General features: G+C 43.8%; 1 protein-coding gene across 1 annotated transcript in view; it reads right to left on the bottom strand.

The window, feature by feature from the left end:
• The window catches only part of LOC126202244 (uncharacterized), a 272,489-nt gene that overhangs the window by 184,600 nt on the left and 65,905 nt on the right, over positions 1-21,984 (bottom strand). The window lies entirely within an intron of this gene.

Consider the following 21,984-nt stretch of genomic DNA (forward strand, 5'->3'; position numbering starts at 1 on the left):
ATCTGAGTTCAAACAAATGAATAAGAGTTGATGATATATGCTCAGAGTCACTGAAACCTGTGGGGAATGTAGGAATTAGATATTTCTGTGCGTTGATGTCAAAACTGCTTTCCATAAAAGCATAATCATAGCATTATAAAAGCATTTACATATGGATATATGTGCAGTCCATCAAATGATTAGTCTGATACGCCATAAAGTACAGTGTCGAGTATCCGGATGTTGATCAGCTGAATGACCACTTAGCCAAACTGTCACTTGCTCGCTAGTTGCAGATGCTGCCCTCCCTCCACTATGTGTTGCCCCTTCCTCCCCCCCCCCTCCCCCCGCCACCGCCCACCTGCATCATTGCCAAATTGCCGATAACAGTAATCATTTGTGTTCTGTTTGCTCTTTTATGACCACTTGTGTTAACTTTAGCAAGCAAAGTAAATTTACAAAGGTGAGAGGAAGGTGAATCTGCAACCAAGGTAACTAATGAGTACAAGGTGAGTAAGTCGATTATATATATACAATCATGCTCATAAATTAAGGATAATGCTGATACATGGTGAAACAAGACTCTGGTGGGCAGTTTGCGTGTTTAAATCATGTCAGGGTATGACCATGTGGTGCATTTGACCTGTGGTCATTGCACAGTGGCACTGGCAGCAGTCCACATACACAGAGGTGTGTTGGTATGTCAGATTACGGTGCACTGAGTAAGTGTGCAACCATTTTCAGACATGCTAATGGTGCCCTATGTGTTGAAAATGGCTCAAAGAACACATATTGATGACGTTATGAGGGGTAGAATACTAGGGCGACTGGAGGCTGGTCAAACACAGCAGGTCATAGCATGGGCCCTCTGTGTGCCACAAAGTGTGATCTCAAGATTATGGCAACGATTCCAGCAGACAGGAAACATGTCCAGGCACTACAGTACGGGACATTCACAGTGTACAACAGCACAAGAAGACTGATATCTCACCATCAGTGCCCACAGACAGCCATGGAGTACTGCAGGTAACCTTGCTCGGGACCTTACCGCAGCCACTGGAACAGTTGTCTCCAGACACAGAGTCTACAGACAACTGAACAGACATGGTTTATTCACCCGGAGACCTGCAAGGTGCATTCCACTGACACCTGGTCACAGGAGAGCCCGTAAAGCCTTGTGTCAAGAACTCAGTACATGATCACTGAAACAGTGGTCCCAGTTTAAGTTCATGGACGAGTCCAGGTACAGTCTGAACAATGATTCTCACCGGGTTTTCATCTGGCATGAACCAGGAACCAGATACCAACCCCTTAATAACCTTGAAAGGGACCTGTATGGAGGTTGTGGTTTGATGGTGTGGGTGGGATTATGGTTAGTGCACGTACACCCCTGCATGTCTTTGACAGAGGAACTGTAACATGGCAGGTGCATCGGGACATCATTTTGCACCAGTATGTCTGCCTTTTCAGGGGTGCAGTGGGTCCCACCTTCCTTCTGATGGATGATAACACACGGCCCCAGTGAGCTGCCGTCATGGAGGAGTACCTTGAAACAGAAGATGGAGTGGCCTGCCTGTTCTCCAGATCTAAACCCCATCGAGCACATCTGGGATGCTCTCGGTCAACGTATCGCTGCACATCTTCAAACCCCTATGACACTTTAGGAGCTCCGACAGGCACTGGTGCAAGAATGCTCGACCACCTGATCCAGAGTATGCCAACCCATTTTGAGGCCTGTGTACGTGTGCATGGTGATGATATCCCATATTGATGTCAGAGTACATACGCAGGGAACAGTGGCATTTTGTAGCATATGTTTTGGGATGGTTTTTTCAACTTATCACCAATACCGTGGACTTACAGATCTGTGTTGTGTGTGTTCCCTGTGTGCCTATGCTATTAGTGCCAGTTTTGTGTAGTGCCACATTGTGTGGCACCACATTCTGCAGTTATCCTTAATTTATGAGCATGAGTGTGTGTGTCTATAGACACACACACACACACACACTCAAAAGCATTACAAATTTTATATATAAGCTTGATTCTACTGATGGATCGACAAGTCATGAAACTATGAAGCTTGCCACAAAAACAGACCTAGATGCTTCTGTTTACAACTGGTTTGCACAAAAAAGATCACAAGAAAAACTTATCTCTGGTCCCATTCTTTCTGAAAAGGCAATTCAATCTAATGACAATCCTCTAAGGTTGTAAATTGTAAAACATTAACAATGCTGCTGAAACCTTTGCCAAAAAAATCTTGTTAAACATCATGAATTAACAGCTGCGATGCTAAAATGACCATGGATTGTATTATGGTTTTACAATGTGCTGCTGCTACTGGTAGTCACTGATTGCCTACGCTCATCATTGGTAGAAGTAAGAAATTGTATTTTTTTATTTATTTATTTATTTATTTATTTATTTTTATTTTTATTTTTTTTTCCAAATACGTTAATATGTCTGCAATGCCTATTGTTTGCATTCACAAAAGAGTGCTTTCATGGATATTATGGTTTTCACCGAATTGTTTTTGGAGCTTTTGTACACTTTGTATAAGCTCATCATTTAAAGAATGGTAGAAGGTAGAAAAAACTGCTGCTCCTTGACAGTGCACCAACTCATTCATCAAGTGATACCTGAAACGAAACAGACGAGTTTATAAAAGTGATATTTCTTCCAACTAACATAACCTCCTTATTACAGCTCACAGATCAAGGTGTTATTGTGACTTTTAAATGGTATTGCAGAAAAGAACTGTTATGTAAGTTATTGTTAGAAATCATAAAAATTTGGGAAAAAAAACCTGGAATAAAATTTTGGGTACAGCAGTAATTTCTTGGTGCTGATGCTACCAGCATCTTAACTAGTGGTCCCGAAAATGAAGATGAAAATGTGCCTTCTGCTTTTGAAGATTTATAAGTTTAGAAACTGGCTTGTGATGGTTTGAAGTTCAACATGAAAGTGATGAATATCAGATATCTGTCCTGAAAAAAGTGTGTGACTTAGCTGCTCTTAAGCAAGTAGAATTGCTTAGACAGACCAAAATTAAAGAGTTTTTAAGCCTTAATTCCATACATATACACTGTAGATGCAAAATGCATATGTATTACATGTTTTTTGTGTACTAGGCTGTTTGACTTAATAGTAATAAAGGAGATTCATGATATTATAAATATGTCTAGTTTTTATATGTAAACTGGTAAATAAAACTATACAGTTCTATTATCTGAATAAACTAGTTTTTTTAATACCCAAGTCACCCAATTAGTTCAAATAACCAATGCTCTACTGTACTTGGAAATTGAGGAACAGAATAATATAAAATAGAATTGAAGAAGAATTTAAGATATACTGGACATTCCCGCCAGCAGGAATACATAGTGTCTTTGACAACCAACTTATGGCATATGGCAGACATCAAGAATATCATTGCCAACTACTTCAGCTGCTCCTGCTCCCTCACCAGGCCCCTCAAATACACTGCCCTGACCACTGCCAAGGTAGCCGATTCCAAGCTGCTAAGACTGCACAGCAATGCAAATACCAACCTCGATTTCAAATGGCACATGCAGGACTTTTTTGTCTGGCATGTTATCCAGTGGGACTGCACCAACTAGACCCACACCTGCCTCCCGAGCCAGCGAGTGCCTCTAATTTAGACCATCACGCGCATGCCCCTAGCGCTTCTTTCTGGTGGACATATTTAATACACGATGTTTATATAGTGAGAAAACACCAAATGAATTGAAAAAAGTAATTATTTTATCTATGTTTAAAAAAGAAAGCTGACAAAATCACGCAAATTACAGAAGACCTGCACTATTTCTGCTATACGCTGATTGTACAGGAAGCACAAATAAGGCATCAGAGGTGCAAAAAGGGTTGCTGATGCTGCAGGTCCCCTTCCATTGTCAAAAGGCCACCAGCACATCCTCGACATGATCAACAGATTCACTATATTGCGGAAGCCTTCTTGCTGGCTAACATCACAGCAGATACAGTGACCAAGGCTTTCATGATGCCTGGGTCTCACATTTTGCATGCCCCACCATGTGATGACAGAAAACAGACAACAGTTCACATCTTGCCTGTTTAAAACACTCACCAAAACCAGCAGTATGTTCATCCATTTTATGACTAGTTACCACCTTGGCACTAACGGCATGGTAGAAAGATTCCACCTGACCCTAAAATCTGCCCTTACCTGTCAATCCTTAACTTGCTATGCTGCATTACTGCCCAGTTCTAGGCTTGCAGGAGTTCCACAAAACCAACGTTGGTGTGTCCACCACTGAAGTTGTGTACAGGCAGCCACTCACTGTGTTAGGAGACTTCATTGAGCAGCAGCCACAGCTAGCCACCACCTGTGTACTGGCCTTTGTGCAGCAGCTGCATGACTGCATGGTGTACCTATGCCTGGTGCCACCACAACACCACAGTGAGCACCAGTCCTTTGTGCCTCGAGACTTCCGCACACAGCTGCTGGTCATGCTCCAGTTGGACACCAGTCAGCCAATGCTCCGTGCACAGTACACAGGCCAACACCTTGCGCCCAAGCATGTGAAGAAGACTTTTTCTGTATGTCTCCGTGGTGCTGCCACCACAGTATCCACTAATCAACTGAAGCCAACATACAGGCTCAACTATCCTAGACCTCGCATGCCGCCAACCATTGAAACTAAGGTGGCAACGAGTAACAAAAACAGTACCCTAGCTGATGCTGCTGACCCAGCAGGCAGTGTTTGGGGCATGTGAGCCGACACCACTTTGCAGTTCACATCACAACCTGTCCCAGCAGCCGTCCACAACACCCACTGCCTCACCTCCTCTGCAGGACCACCCTCTGGTGCCCCCCTGAGTTGTGAGGCACCAACACCATTCGTTTGACACTGAGGCATCTTTCACCACCTCTGTAATGTCATCAGATGCCTCTGCCACAACGCATCACCCGGTCCACCAACAAGAGGCACCAGCAATGGGTGTCTATGGCACTGGCGCATTATGCCAACTGTACAGGACACATTGTGTGCCACTTGCTGTGAATGACCTGTACGAGCACAAGCATGCCACCGTGCCCTCCACCAAGACCCCTCCTCCCCACCCCCGACCACCCCTGCGCACCCCCTCCCAACCATATATTGCATCATGCCTGACTACGACTGCCGGCCAAGGTGCATCCCAGTTTGTGGCACAGCAGCGTGTCAACCCTGCGCCAAGCTTGCAATATGATGCCTAGAGGCCATTGCATACAACACCGCCACTCCACCATCGGCAGTGGCTCCAGCCCTGCTGACACTACACCGCCACCCATGGCCCTCCAACAATCCGTGCTTCCTGCAACCCATCCTCTCCTCCCATACAAGGAGGAACTGTGTGGCAATACACTACTACACAATCATGCCCACCAGCCATCTGCTCTAGCAGACAATCTCACACTTCTGCAAACAATACTTTGCTCTGCAAAAAACCTGCATCTGAGAAAAAAGTTCTCTCTGCCAAATGTCTCTTTGCCACAGTACATTGGGTTCTTCCTTAAACCATGCTGCAGGAAGCATCCCCAACTCATGACACTTCCCACGCCAAAGCCAAACAGTCCACACAACAAATGTAGTGGTTTAATGTTCCTTAGGTCTTAAGCTTATGTTCAAGGTATTTCATTATCAGAACTTAATGGCTTTCTGTAGTGCTACCAGATAGGCACACTACCCGTGAAGACATCAATAGTGAGTCGGTTTTGTGTATCTATAAAGCAAACAGCACTGGAGGCTCCCATGATGCCTATGGAGAACTGGTAGGGGAGACTAATACCACACTTAAGGAAAACATTATTCAGCACCTGCAACATAGTCTCATGTTTTCAGCATTAAATTACAGTGAGTTGTGCTAGATCTAACGTCTTTTTGTGAACTATGTGCAAACCACTGCAGCACTACACATATGAACATTAAAGACTGAAATCCCCAGCTGTGTTAGATTAGTTTCACCAACTGTACCTCAAGTTCATTTATTTCTATTTTGTATTTGCTGTAGTCAGTGCATTAGATTAGCTTCACATACCTCAAGTTTATTTATTTATGTATATTGTACTTTGCTTTGATCACTGTGTCAGGTTAGTTTCACTCACAATACCTCAAGTTTATTTGTTTGTAACTGTATTTTGCTTGGATCACTGTGTTAGATTACATACGCCTGCAGTTCCTCCAAGTCCATTCATTTGTACAGCAAATTTCCTTAATCATTGCGTTAAATTAATGCCATTTACCAATTTCAAGAACTTTATGAATGTTTCTCATGCTCTCTTAAAAAAACTGTCTAAACTGATTCCACACACATAGACAGTGGGCACCCCTCATGTGTACTCATAACGCCTTCAGAAGTGCTGGGGATTACCAGATCTACTCAGCTGAGACTTTTTGTTCATAGACACTTTTGTGGCTACTTACCTTTGTAAATGAGTTCTACAATTAATTGCACCTGTAAAGTTCCAGTAAAGGAATTGCTTGGTATCGGAATGTCTTTTTGTAACACTGTTTCCTGGCTTTACCCATCCATTTTACTCTCATACCAAGCAAAACCACAGCTTCCGCTTGTTATGTTCAGTGAGGAACACAATTCCCACACTATCAAGAAAGAGAATTTTTAGACATGTGGAATGATTCAGAGAATATATTAACAAAAGAAGAAACTCACAGAAACTTAATCTGTTCATCATAGTAACAATACACTATTACTATCCATTTAGTACTATTTATAATACTATCACGTTTGAGTTTCAGTTATCTACACAGCAAAGAGCAATGTTCATTTTAAATGTGCGTGCAAAATATTAATGTATTAAAAATGTGTCCTTGTAGTTATAGACACCGATAACTATTTTCTTTCTCACAAAGGTATATCAAATATACGTGGACCCAACCCACACGTAACCTAAATTCAATCATCGATTATATTAATGTTAGACAGAAATGGAATTGAAAAATCTCAGACGTTGGCACCATGTGTGGCCCATAATGTGGCTCAGATCATTTCTTAGTCATAGCAGAATTGGATCGATTCATGCATTGCTTCAAAAGATGAACAATTTCGGGATTCATACACTGCCCGAAAGACGGGAGAAAGTAGTGGCCAGCATTGAAAAATACTTTGAATGATACATGTGTAACCAATTTGTTGCATTGCCACAAATGATGGGGAAAAAACAGCGGAAGCAAAGTTGTACACCTTGTAGTTAAATACACAAAACAATTTAAGACAAATTAATATATAACAACAAACACAGAAAATAGTAACAAAAGCTAAGAATAAGTAACAAGAATAAGTAACAGGAAGAGAAATAAATAAAGTGGGGATGGTAATTAAAGAAGTGCAAATACAAAATAAAGTAATTGCAAGAATGGGTCCTGTAGCTGTGGAGGAGTGGGAAACGTATTATGAAAATCTCATAACGGAAAATAGGGCAGTATTCACAGCCAGTATGAAAACCATCCAGCAAACTCAACAGAAACCAAACAACAAAGACTAGTGCAGTCATTAGATATAAGTAGAGCTCTAAAACAAATGGAAAATGAGAAAGCTACAAGCTCGGGGAATGTACTTGTGGAACTTCAAAGACTGCTCCCTAAGAGTTTTTAGAAATTCTGGTGGACATATTTATTACACGATGTTTATATAGTGAGAAAACACCAAATGAATTGAAAAAAGTAATTATTTTATCTATGTTTAAAAAAGAAAGCTGACAAAATCACGCAAATTACAGAAGACCTGCACTATTTCTGCTATACGCTGATTGTACAGGAAGCACAAATAAGGCATCAGAGGAGCAAAAAGGGTTTACAGCAGGACACTCACATATAGATGGCATATTCACTCTTAAATGTCTCACTGAAAAGTTGCTTTAAAGGGAAATGATGGATCACTTGACATTTATTGATCTGCAGAAGATATATGATACAGTCCTACTAATTTGTGGATAGCAATGCAGAATTTTGGTATTGGTAATAGGTATGTCCAGGCAAGATGAAATTTGTATGAAGGTCACAACAGTACAGTTAAAGTAGGTAACAAAATTTCCCAAGATTTCTCCATATGTAAGGATCTAAGAAAATGGGCTTATTAGTGCCGACTTTATTTAAAGTATACTTAGAAGATGATTTGCAAAATTGGAAGAGGAAATGTTATCCAATGAGATTCCCTGCAGAACAAGAAGACCAGGTCCTGATTGTAGAAGACAATGATGACTACAGTTATATGTTCAGGAAATTGCATGAAAAATACTCAAACTGGGTTGTGACAAACACTAAAATGTTGGAATACCGAGTAGTGTGTGAAAATGAACTTTGATATCAGACCAAGCAAGATGACACAGTAGTTAGCAACACTGAACTCACATTCAGGGGGACAACAGTTCAAACCCGCGTCCAGTCATCCCGATTTAGGTTTCCCACAATGTCTCTAAATCGCTTCAAGCAAATGCCGTGATGGTTCCTTTGAAAGGGCATGGCCGACTTCCTTCCCCATCCTTCTCTAACCTGATGGGACCAACGACCGGCCTCCTCACCCAAACCAACCAAATTTGATAAAGAATTCAGCAAGATTAAAAATATCTATATACTTAAATATTTGGGCATCACTTTCAGAACCAATGGAAGAAGAACTCAAGACATTACAAAGAAGTTTGGGCAAGATAAATAAACAACTGATCAACTTAACTCCTTGGTATGGAGTGACAAAATTAAAAGAAAACAAAGGACTTCATGTACAAGCCAATCATTGAGAGTATCACCATATATGATGCTGAAATATGGGCAAACCAAAAAAGGGAAAAATAAACTGATGTACTTTGAGATGGATTTTTGACAAAGAAGTTGTTGCATTTCCACATTAAAACACGTCAGAAATGAAAGAATGTAGGAGATAATAAAAGAAACTGCTCAATAAATACTTAATTAGCTTTAGGTGCACAGTCATAGAATGAAATTTCATAAGACAATACCCAACTTGTATTACTCTTCCTGGGCCTGAAGAGTTATGTGAGACACACAAACAATACACAACCTTGGCAGAGCTGTGCTACAGCACTCTCAGGCCAGGCCTGAGTACTTCTGAATCCTGGTGCCTGGGATCAACATGATGAGTATGGGTGTTGATCATCTGCCAGTAGCAAGATTCATCACAATGTTCAGGGTGCAGGTCTGTGAAAGCCCATCTTTATCAGTTCACCAAATGGTAAATTATTAATACTGTTGCTTCAAGGGTAAAACCAGCTGCAAGAAATCACCATTTGTATTAGATGTTGGGAACCACCATGGCAAATTCTCTTAATACTCAATAACATGTACATTAATACTGTAGCGGCACTACCATTTGGGATATGAAAAGTCAGTTTTGGTGCAATATTTCTGAGCGCACAAGTTACAACCATGTGCAGGCCTGTTAACAGTGAGTTACGCTCACCAGCAGTTGTGAAGTAAAATAGAATCCACAGGGGTGTAGAACCGCCGGAAAAAGTACATGCAGTGGTTTGCATGGTGCAATTCACAGGCAGAAGCAGCCCACTGGCCAACCTAAGTGTTATGAGTATGTGACACGGAGTGGCGCGTTTAGCAAAACAGAGTCGCAGAGCTGCATATAAATAGGTGCCGGTTCACTAACAAAGCATTCAAGTTTGGCAGCTCTCCTGGACACAGAGCATGTCACACCAAGGGCTACACACCACAGTAGATGGGGCGCCAGTGTTCCATTCCATGGCAGGTCACTGGTTTGCCCTCTGAGGCCAAACTCAGGGTCTGTAGCCAGCTAGCAGCGGCACACTCCACAACTTGCTACTGCAGGCAGCGGTCTTGGCTCCCAACACAGACTGGAGACATCCAGAGCAAAGGCCGCAAATTCAGCTGCCAGATTGCGGGCGCTTGTTGTCACCGCGATCCAACTCACGCCAGCAAGGACACACAGCGCGGGTTGCCTTGCAGTGGGCGGCACTGAGGAGGCAGAGGCGAAGGCCTCTGAGTGGGCTGCCGGCCCATCCTGACATCGACGCAACTCTACAGGTGTACAAGGCCGACACACAGTGGGGCGTTGCACGGGTCGCTGAGGCAGCCATTCCACACCAAGCCATTTTGCAGACAGCAAATTGGTGTCCTCAGCATTGCAGGACCCAGTGAACCCAGACGAGTATTAATATGGTGCCTCCTACCTCTTCCCGCTACATTTGGTGTTGTTGTTACATTCGGCATCAGAAGTTCCCACTAAAATTGGTGTCAGAATAGCGGACATCATCTGTACAGTACAATGTTCGAGCCCACTGTCTACATTACAGCAACAAGATGTAGTGAGTTTTGACCAGTTTTCTTTTGAGTGTTGGACATTTTCTTTCTTTTTGTGTTTTTGAGTATGGCTCATGGCAGGCCACTGCAGATATTTTGCATGGGCGTAGTATTTTTTGCTGTCAGAGTAAGTGTCAGTGTATTTGGGGCAGTAAGATTTATTATTCTTTTTTTTTTCCTCGTGGTATTTAATTACGTTTGTATTAGTTTGAGTACAATGTTACTGAGTATGATGATACTGAAGTGTAGTGAGTTGAGTTATTTTTGTACTTAATTGTTTCGTTTTGGGATTAACGGGGAACGAAAGCAACAAAATGGCGGAGTCAGGAACGCGAGGTGTGTCAGAACCAGAAGAGATATGGATTCTGTTGGAAAAGGCAGCACAGTTGACAGCGGACAATATGCAGTTGAGGAGTGAATTAATACCTAGAAATGAGCGGGAAACTGCATCAGATCAGTTGTTGTTACCTAGGATGCCACAGCAGGAGACTGATCCAGCTGCCGCAAGTGATTATTCCATTTTCTGGCAAGGCACCTGAGGATGTGTGTTTGTTTGTGGAGGACCTGGAAACTTCAGCTGTGATGAATGGTTGGTCAGATGAACAGTTGTTACATGTAGCCAAGATTAGATTAACAGGTGTAGCAAAGACATATGTAAGGTGTTCTGAGGCCTTAAGGAAGGCAGGACAGTTTAAGCTGTTGAAGGAGGGACTTTTACAAAGGTACAAGAAACAGAATAGCACTTGGTGCTTTAGGGAGAGGTTGAGTACAATGACAAAGAAACAGGGGGAGACGGTAGAGAAATTTGCAGAAAGAATAAGATAAGGCACTTGATGTATTTTTGATGGGGTTACTGGTGCATATATAGTGGAAAGTGCGTGAAGGGACTCCGAAAGATTTGTAATCGGCCATTGAGCTGGCAATCCAATGTGAGGAAATAGATGTGGCAATGGGGGTACATGATAGACAAACAGTGTTTACAGCGGGTATAAAATATTATAAGTGTGGTCATATGGGACATGTGCAGAGGCAATGTAGCCAGTCACCGAGGAATAGAGAAAAGGGGGGGGGGGGGGGGAGTCAGCAGTGTGGAGGATGGAGAAGTGGAGTTAGTAGAGGTGGACAATCGTTAAATGGCAGAGGGGGGCCCAAGACCCTAAGGGAGCTCCTGTTTAACTTCAGTGCTACAAATACATATGCTGAGGTGGAATGCTCAGTGGTAGGATCTATAGGAACTAAAACACCGTATTTACTCGAATCTAAGCCACACTTTTCTTCCGGTTTTTGTAATCCAAAAAACCGCCTGCGGCTTAGAATTGAGTGCAAAGTAAGCGGAAGTTCTGAAAAATGTTGGTAGGTGCCACCACAACTAACTTCTGCCGTCAAATATATGTAGCGCTACACAGGCTTGCTTTGCAGGCACAAAGATAAATACTGGCGCCAAAACCTCTGAGTCAGTAAATAAATTTTAAAAAAAAGGTGGAATTTTATCTCCACCCCGAGTATCGACCACTGCATTTTCATACATTATCCAATGAAGTAAATACAAATTCCGTATTGTTCATCTTCGAATGTAGCAGCATTTCAATGTACTATGAAAATCCGACTGGCAAGACTGGAGTTTTTGTCAATATGGCCAACTCTACATTCTGAATTTTTTCCTACCTGTGAGAAGAGATGGTTGCTAATAGGAACTATTACAAATTGTGAATCACATACAGTATTCTCTTCACCATAAGAATAATATGAATATAAACATTTTGCCATGTATTCTTTCGTGTTTGCTGCTATCTCATTTAAATCCTGTCTGCCTAATAAACTACTAAACTAGAGTGAGACAACAGCAAACGCGGAAGAATATACATATCATGTCGTGTTTATATTCGTATTATTCTTATGCCTAATAGTGATACAGTCAGAAATGAAGCACGGCAATTGACTAGATTTTTAAATCTAAGATGACTAATTTCTGTGCAGAATGTAATGTGCTAAAGAGGCGTCTGCAAAGATTTTCAAACGGAGAAAAATTTTCGCTAAACTCTCGTTCAGAACATCTTCTATCATACGCAGTCTGTTATTTTGTTCTTGTCGATCATTATCAAAGAAAGCAGCAGTGTAAGTAACAACAAATAGCAGTCTCTTGCCATAGTTTCGCTAATGAGACAATTCCTCTCTCTTTTCTTTTTTCATTGTAAGTGGCGGTAGCGCACACAAAAGCAAGCTATGCCGCGAGCGGCGACAGACCGTAAACACTTATTATCAGAATGCGACAAACAATGCATGACACAGTACAGTAATGCATTTTCAGCTCAGAGTGACGTTAACACATATAACAAAGAGAACGGCACTTATGAGATCAAAGAAAAATAAGCAATCAATTCAAACCAAACGAAGCACGTGAAAAAGGAAGGGTACCTGTATAAATATGGACGGAGCATCTGACGCATAGCAATGGCTACCTGGTAAACCTTAACTGCTAAGCTTACGACTCGAACCAAACTACTGTAGCTGTATCGTCATTCATTCGACCTAAATTGAGTCTCATATTAAAATGGACCAACTTTGTTTCGGTTTGGAGGTGCAGCCTAAAACTTTTATCTCCCCTTGAATTTCGAGTCTCAAATTTGAGGTGCGGCTTAGACTAGGGAAAATTTTTTTTCCTTGATTTCGAGTCTCATTTTTCAGGTGTGGCTTAGATTCGAGTAAATACGGCATTTAAGATTTTGTTGGACTCAGGGGTGCAAATGTCAGTAGCTACTAAGAGTTTAATGGGATGAAGGAAGTTAGACCCACCACGTTATAGGTTGCGTGGAGTGGGGGATAAGGAGGTGATTCCTTTGGGGTCAGTGACAGTTAACTTTCGCATAGGGAAAGTGTGGTGTCACCGCCAGACACCACACTTGCTAGGTGGTAGCCTTTAAATCGGCCGCGGTCCGTTAGTATACGTCGGACCCGCGTGTCGCCACTATCGGTGATTGCAGACCGTGCGCCGCCACATGGCAGGTCTGGAGAGACTTCCTAGCACTCGCCCCAGTTGTACAACCGACTTTGCTAGCGATGGTTCACTGACAAAATACGCTCTCATTTGCCGAGACGATAGTTTAACATAGCCTTCAGCTACATCATTTGCTATGACCTAGCAAGGCACCATTATCAGTTACTATTGATATTATGTATCATGTACCGTCAAGACCGACATTCTTCATTAACAGATTAAAGTTAAGTATTCCACCAGCTACGTCCGTTTTTCTAAATTCTAATTTTCTTGCCCTGTTCCAGACCTCACGCAAGCCTGCGTGAGCTAAAACGCGTGCCTTTTGGCCTCCTCTAGTAACACAGTGTTGGCTCTCCTGCTAACCAAAAGATTGGCGATGAGGCACAACCACGTTCTTATCGATATTGCCCTGATTTACTTGTGTAATGGCTTCGCCACAATCTCCAGATGTACTGTCCAAATTTTATTGCTTACAGAATCAGCAGACGCAGGCCTTACTGGATGCCCTTGGACAACTCGTCCAGGGTCAACGGGCAATGCAAAACGATGTGGCGGCCGCCGCTCCACCGCTAACGCAGCCACAATATGCTGTTGCACCGACTTTTCGACCTTTTGATGCTGCACTGGAAAGCTGGACGGAGTGGTCACGCCAATTTGGATTCCATCTTGCCGCCTACTGAATTCAAGGTAACGAGTGGCAGCCTTATCTCTTATCATCGGTCGGCGTACAAACGTACCGTGTGATAGTCAAATTATTTCCCTGACGCGACATAGCAACTCTGTCCTACGATGAAATTTTGTCTGCATTAGATGCATATTTCAAAGAATCAGTCAATGTAGTTGCGAAAAGGTATACCTTCTTTCGTACAAAACGTGTGGCAGGTCAGACTAATCGGGAGTGGGTTGCAACCTTGCAAGGCCTTACTAGGGATTGTGCTTTTGAGTGTCAATGTGGACTCCCTTATTCAGATACTATGGTACGTGATGCAATTGCACAGAACGTTTCTGATGTTCGTATAAGGGAACAGATTTTGAAACTAGTCAATCCCTCCCTTCAACAAGTGATGGACATATTGGATCGGCAGGACACACTTGACTTTGCTCAGAAATCATTTGAAACTTCACCAGCCGTGTGTCAGGTTAACCGGCCTGCCGGGCGAGCTGCTTGGAGCAGTAAACAGCCCTCGCGCCTGGCCGCGCCGCTGCCGCCAGGCTGTCAGCCACATGTGCCGCGCAGGCAAGCAAATGCAGTGCTAAAATCAAGCCCGCGGTGTGCTACTAGACATTCGCATGAGAATTGCCCATCACACCAGGCTATTTGCTTTTTCTGTAATAAAAAAGGACATGTTCAGAGTGTTTGCCAGAAAAAGCTCAGATCAGAAACTCACAACCATTCCCGGCCCTTTGCTTTGCGCCGAATTCGATCCAAGGATACTCAGGCTCGTGAAACTTCGCCCATGGGAATTCATGTAGTTCATTCCACTCCACCCAGTGCCACTCTCTCTAACAGTGACTGTGTTCGTCCCACAAATAGTGTGCATCGACATCGCCGGAAATCCCGTCAAGTCGCAAGTGATTATGTACCAGTGTCAGTTCACGTTGCACGAGACAGTCGCTCTTGTCATCAGCAGGACAATAAACTTTTTGTAGACTTGGACATTAACGGCAAAGTGATACCATTCCAGCTCGATACTGGAGCTGCAGTTTCACTGATCAATCAAGACACTTACAAACTGCTAGGCACACCTCTGTTGTGTGCCGCAAATGTTAAGCTAACTAGCTATTCAGGTCAAAAGATCCCAGTGTTAGGACAGTGCAGCCTTCTTGCAACATACAAAGGACACACAAAACTTGTGTCATTTTACGTCCTTCGTTCTTCTTCTGCAGTGAACTTGTTTGGTTTCGATTTATTTCAGTTGTTTAACTTTTCTATAGTAAATCAGGTCCTATCAGTGAACCATACTGTGCCTTCAGACAGTGTTTCTCGTCTATGTGAAGAATTTGCAGACATTTTTGCACCAGGCCTTGGTTGCGCTAAGAACTATAAAGCACATTTGGAACTGAAACTAAACGCGCAACCGAAATTTTTCAGAGCGCGCAATGTTCCCCACGCTTTGCGTGATGAGGTCGCAAACACATTACACGATTTGGAATCACAAGGTGTAATTGAACGTGTGCAGGCTTCTCTCTGGGCATCACCCTTAGTAATTTTGCCAACACCTTCGGGAAAATTGAGACTTTGTGTGGACTTCAAGGCAACAGTGAATCCACAACTAGTGATTGCAACTTTTCCTTTACCCCGCCCGGAAGATCTTTTTGACAAACTGTGCCCGAGTAAATAGTTTTCGAAGTTGGACTTAGCAGATGCATATTTGCAAATACCGGTGGACGAAGAATCCCAGTGCGTTTTGGTGGTTAACATGCATCTTGGTTTGTATCGATTCAACCGACTGCCATTCGGGTGTGCATCTGCCCCTGCATTGTTTCAGCAATATCTACAAACTATTTGTGCGTCAGTCCCTACTGCAGCAAACTATCTGGACGATATTGTGATCTCCGGAAAGATGGAAGAAGAACATTTAGCCAATCTCAGAACATTATTTCAGGTCTTGCGACAAAATGGTCTTCGCTTGCGGAAGGACAAATGTGTGTTTTTTTGCTCGTGACTTGCCCTACCTGGGACACATACTCAATGCCCAAGGCATACATCCTAGCCCCGTGCACCTCTGTGCCATACAAGAGTTGCCTTCGCCGCAGAATTTGAAGCAGCTACAGAGTGTGCTGGGAAAAATCAACTATTATCATAAAAATGTGCCGCATGCCTCTTCCATTTCAGCTCCGCTTCATCGCTTACGCCGTAAAGGTGTTCCGTTCATCTGGATGACGGAATGCAAACGCGCCTTTCGTCAGTTGAAATCGGCGTTGCTTTCCAATACTTGCCTTACGCCATTCGATCCCCAGAAGCCCCTTTTGTTGATGGTGGATGCATCGGATTTCGGGATCGGTGCTGTGCTTGCGCACAAAGATGGATCACACGATCGCCCTATTGCCTTTGCGTCCAAATTGCTCTCGTCTGTGCAAAGAAATTATTCACAGATCGAGAAAGAAGCATTAGCTCTCGTATTTGGTGTTACAAAGTTTCATGATTTCTTGTATGGTCGTCACTTTACCATCATCACAGACCACAAACCTTTAACATCGCTTTTTCATCCGAACAAGCCTGTACCTCCACGTACAGTGCAGAAATTCATTCGCTGGTCTATTTTCCTCTCGCAGTACCACTATGATATCTTGTATCGGTCCACTGCTCAGCACGGAAACGCCAATGCGCTGTCCCGTTTGCCTGTTGCTGAGGATAGGGCATTTGATTCCTCCTAACTAGCTTGCACATTCATTGATGCGGAAACCGATGATATGGTCGAATCGTTTCCGATTGATTTTCGTTGTGTAGCTACAGCCACAGCTGCTGACCCTGTCCTTGCTACCGTTCTGCATTTTGTTGCTACGCAATGGCCCTTTTCAAAGTCATGGATCGGTGATCCGTTGGTTCGCCAATTTTTTTATCACCAGGAGAGACTTTTTGTATGACGTGGTGTTTTACTGTTGCGTTCTTATAATGATCAGTCCAGGGTCGTGGTACCACGTTTGTTACAGTCCTCTGTCTTACAGCTTCTCCACCAAGGACATTGGGGTATAGTGAGAACGAAACAACTTGCTCATCAGCACTGTACTTGGTTCGGAATCAATGCTGCGATTACACATATGTGCTCTACTTGCATGGTGTGTGCCGAACAACAATCAGCACCACTGCGGAAATTCTTTGCATGGCCAAAAGCCACTTCCCTTGGCAACGATTACACATTGATTTTGCTGGTCCATTCTGGAATGCTCGATGGTTGGTTGTGGTAGATTCATTCAGTAATTTTCCTTTTGTTGTCCGGATGTCTTCCACGACGTCATCTGCCACCATCCAAGCGTTATCTGCTATCTTTTGCATTGAAGGTCTTCCACAGACTATTGTTTCCGACAATGGCCCAAAATTTGTGTCCGCAGAATTTCAGTCATTCTGCAAGGCCAATGGTATTCAACAACTGACGTCCGCGACATTTTCGCCACAGTCAAACAGTGCCGCTGAACGATTGGTCAGGACTTTCAAGTCACAGATGTTGAAGTTAAAAGAGTCGCATTCTCGGGAGGACGCATTAGTGCTCTTTATGTCCTCGTATTGCTCTCAGCCCCGAGATGGTCGCTCGCCGGCTGAGTTGCTCCAAGGTCGTCATCATCAAACCTTGATGTCTTTGCTACATCCGCCGCATCAGGTTCCTGTGCAGCGGCAGACACCTGCTTTTGCTCCAGGCGACGTTGTCTACTATAGTCACTACCGAGGTTCACGGCGTTGGCTCAAAGGGCGCATTCTTCGCTGCCTCGGACGCGCTATGTATCTGGTTTTGGGGGCCTCTGGTGAGGTGCGCCGGCATCTCAACCAGCTGCGCCTCTGTCATCGCATGGGATCTGCCGCTCGCCGTCTGCTTTCAGCGACGGTGCCGTCCAGTCAGCACCCTGGGGACCCATCTACTGGCTCGCCTCAGCCCCAGGTGTTACCGACGCTGCCTTCCATTTTGCACCATGGCGACGCGCTGCCGCCGCCACCGCTGCCGCCGCCGCTGCTGCCTGTTCTCCCGCCGGCAACGCCCGCAGTGGACGCGTCGCTGCAACCACTGGGGCCTCCCTGGGACACGCGCTGCCGATCGGTTCCCGTGACCGGATGTCCTCCGACATGGAACTCTTGCCCGCTCCGAACCATATGTCGTCTTCGCCCATCGGGTGCCCCGAGCCGATGGAGGTCGACCCTTCGGCCCCTCCTGTCTCTCTGTGGGCACATACACCGCATGTTGACATGCACCCTGGAGCAGGTTTTCAGGCGTTTCCTAGCTCCCTGCAGTCCGAATGGCAGGGTGCGGGTGGCACAGCCTCGCCTGTTGTTAGGCTCCCCACCTTGTCGCATACGTCAACATGGGGTCCTCCCCATGGCGGGCGGAAGCCTTATGCCACAACCGTATGACGATTTGCGGGGGAGGAATGTGGTGTCACCGCCAGACACCACGCTTGCTAGGTGGTAGCCTTTAAATTGGCCGCGGTCCGTTAGTATACGTCGGACCCGCGTGTCGCCACTATCGGTGATTGCAGACCGAGCGCCGCCACACGGCAGGTCTGGAGAGACTTCCTAGCACTCGCCCCAGTTGTACAACCAACTTTGCTAGCGATGGTTCACTGACAAAATACGCTCTCATTTGCCGAGACAATAGTTTAACATAGCCTTCAGCTACATCATTTGCTACGACCTAGCAAGGCATCATTATCAGTTACTATTGATATTATGTATCATGTACTGTCAAGACCGACGTTCTTCATTAACGGATTAAAGTTAAGTATTCCACCAGTTACGTCTGTTTTTCTAAATTCTAATTTCCTTGTCCTGTTCCAGACCTCACGCCAGCCTGCGTGAGCTAAAACGCGTGCCTTTCGGCCTCCTCTGGTAACACGGTGTTGGCTCTCCTGCCAACAAAAACAGAAAGTCCAATTTGATGAATGCATGGAGGTAGCACCATGGGTAAGCAAGGGCTACGACAAGAGCCTAGGAGTAGATTTCTTGCATCAAATCATGCCAAAATTGACCTTGGACAATGAACTGTGGATCTTGGTGGAATGTTATTTCAGCTAGTGGAAACTGTTGTTGATGCAGAGCTGTTGTGACGGCCATTCAATGTAATGAACAAACCAATTGAACCACGTACATTAGCGTTAAGGCTTAATTCGCATGAGTGTGTGTCTGGTGGCACCAGGAAGTCGCTTTGGGTGAGTGAGGAGTCAAATCTATGGGTGAGTGTGGAGTCAAATCTATCAGTGGGTACAGTATGTGTTATTGAACCATTGGAGGATAATGAAGTTTTGGGTCCATTGGATTGTTTTGTGAAATGCAGTATTGTACGCGTACAAGAGGTAGATGATGGGTGAGTAGTTCCCGGGAACATGGATAATTTTAACGCTGTAGACACGAATTTGAGAAAAGGAGTTTTAGTGGCAAATATGGATGTGCCAGATGACAAAGACTGGTGTTCGAGAGGTAGGCAAAGTGATCAACCACTAACTGCCGATAGAACTGCATTGCATGACAAAATTAAGCATATGAAAGGAGGAAAAGAGAGCATATGGAAGAATTATTGTGGGAATTTAAGGATTTGTTTTTTCCGCAAGGGCTGTTACCTGCAACTCCATTAGTTCAACAGAGGATACCAACAGGGAATGAAGCCCGTTTACCATAAACCATACAGAACAGCAAAGTATTTGCAGCCAATTGTGGAGGATTTCATTTATCAGCAGCTTGTGGATGGTATTATAGAGCATAATAATAGTTGCTGGGGATCGGGCATTGTCGTTGTGCCTAAACAATCTACGTATGGAACTAAGAAATACAGGTTCTTTTGTGACTACCGATACCTCAATAAGAAGACAGTAACAGATGCATACCCCATTCAAAACATATCGGAGACTTTGGATCACTCAGGACAGTGCCAGTACTTTTCTATGATGGATTTGACAAGTGGTAATCATCAGTTAGAGGTGGCTCCAGAGAATCGTCCAAAAACTGCATTCTCTACTCCTGGAGGCCATTACCAGTACATCAGAATGCCACTCGGTTTGGAAAATGCTCCGGCAACATTTCAAAGGTTGCTAGACTGTGTCTTGAGGGGTTTGAAACTACGGCAGTGTCTTGTCTATTTGGATGACATTATAGTATTTTCAAGTAATATGGAGCAGCATAGACAGCAATAAGGGAAGTCTTTATAAGGTTATGAGCAACTCGTTTGCCATTGAGACTGGAGAAGTGTCATTTTGCATTAGAAGAAGTAAAATATTTGGATCATATTACCAGTAAGGATGGAGTGCGAACAGATCCAAGGTTGGTACAGGCTGTAGGGGATTTTTGGAATCGAAAACAGTTAAGGAAGTGCAGTCATTCATTGGAATATGCAATTTCCATCAAAAGTTCATGAAGGGTTTTGCAGATTTAGCACAGCCATTGACGTGATTGTTATGGAAGGGTGTGAAATATGAGTGGACAGAAGAGTGTCAGAAAGTGTTTGACAAACTGAAAGAAGTGTTAACATCCAGTCCCGTTCTTGTGTTTCCAGATTTTGAAAAGGAGTTTATACTAACATGCAATGCATTGAATCAAGCATTAGGGTGTGTTCTTAGTCAGGAAATTGATGAGAAAGAAAATCCTGTAGCCTATGCATCTAGGCAGTTGAATACAGCAGAGAGGAATTACTCAACAAAAGAGAGGGAGATACTTAGCATAATCTATGGAATCACATATTTTCATATGGGAGAAGATTTCGGGTAGTGACAGATCATACTGCATTGAAGTGGTTGGTGGGTTTGAAGGATCCATCCACTAGACTCACTAGATGGGCTGTGAGGCTTAGTGAATTCGACCACGAGGTGGTGCACAAGCCTGGGATGACACACAGTAATGTGGATGCACTGAGTAGAAAGGTGGCAAAAGTATAAGTCATAGGTTGTGACCTAGCAGTATGGCAAGAATTGCAGGACACTGACAATAATTATAAATTGTATCAGACACAGCCACAATTTAATATGTACGACAGTCTTCTGTGCAGGGAAATGAAGTTAGGACCAAGGGTAGTAGTGCCAGCGAAGCTGAAGGATGAAGTTTTAAAGGAAGCACATGATCATGTCTTATCTAGTCCTGGAGGGTATAGAGTGATGAATAGGAGAGTGGTGAAGAGGTATTGGTGGAGAGGTAGGAAAGTAGATGTGGATCAGTATGTCAAGAACTGTATACCATGTGCGCAGAGAGAAGAGTTGAGTCGGAAACAGATACAGCTACAACGATAGCTGGAAGCGACATGTCCATTTTCTATGTTGGGGAGTGATGTCTTAGGACCTTTCAGGCGAACACCATCAGGGAGCAGATTCGTTCTGACAATAATAGACCATTTTTTGAGGTATGTGGAGATAGTGCCTATTCCAAATCAACAGGTAGCAATGGTTGCGCAAGCATTAGTAAACAACTAGATTTTGATATTTGGTGTACCGGAGACAATAATTACTGACCAACGGAGCAACTTCATGTCGGATTTAATGAAGGAACTGTGTAAATTGTTGACTGTAAAGAAGGTGAGGATGAGCGCATTGCATCCACAGGCCAACAGAAGGACAGAATGGGTACAAAGAACAATCGGGAAGATGCTGAGTTTTTATGTGGATTATTCTCATCACCATCAGTGGGACAAGTATTTGAAGCATATTGTGTGTGCATACAATGCAAAAATCCATACAAATACCGGTTTGTCTCCATATGAGGTAGTTTACAGGCGAAAAATGCCGTCACCATTTGATTTAGTGAAGCTTCAGAAAGGAAGGACAGGTGAATCTATATGTCAATTCGAGAGAACAATTTGGGATGTTTGTAATTGGGTACAAAAGGCAAATACAAAGGCTTTGGAAAGGCAGGAAGATGCAGTGAAGTGGAAAGGAAGTTTACCGCAGTATAGAGTAGGGCAATGGGTAATGCTATCCACCCCTATACACCAAAAGAGAAAAGGAAGAAGTTCATCACGAGGTATCAAGGGCCATACCAAGTAGTTGAAACCACATCCA

The sequence above is a fragment of the Schistocerca nitens genome, chromosome 1, assembly GCF_023898315.1.
Source record: "Schistocerca nitens isolate TAMUIC-IGC-003100 chromosome 1, iqSchNite1.1, whole genome shotgun sequence".
In the NCBI taxonomy this organism is placed as follows: Eukaryota; Metazoa; Arthropoda; class Insecta; order Orthoptera; family Acrididae; genus Schistocerca; species Schistocerca nitens.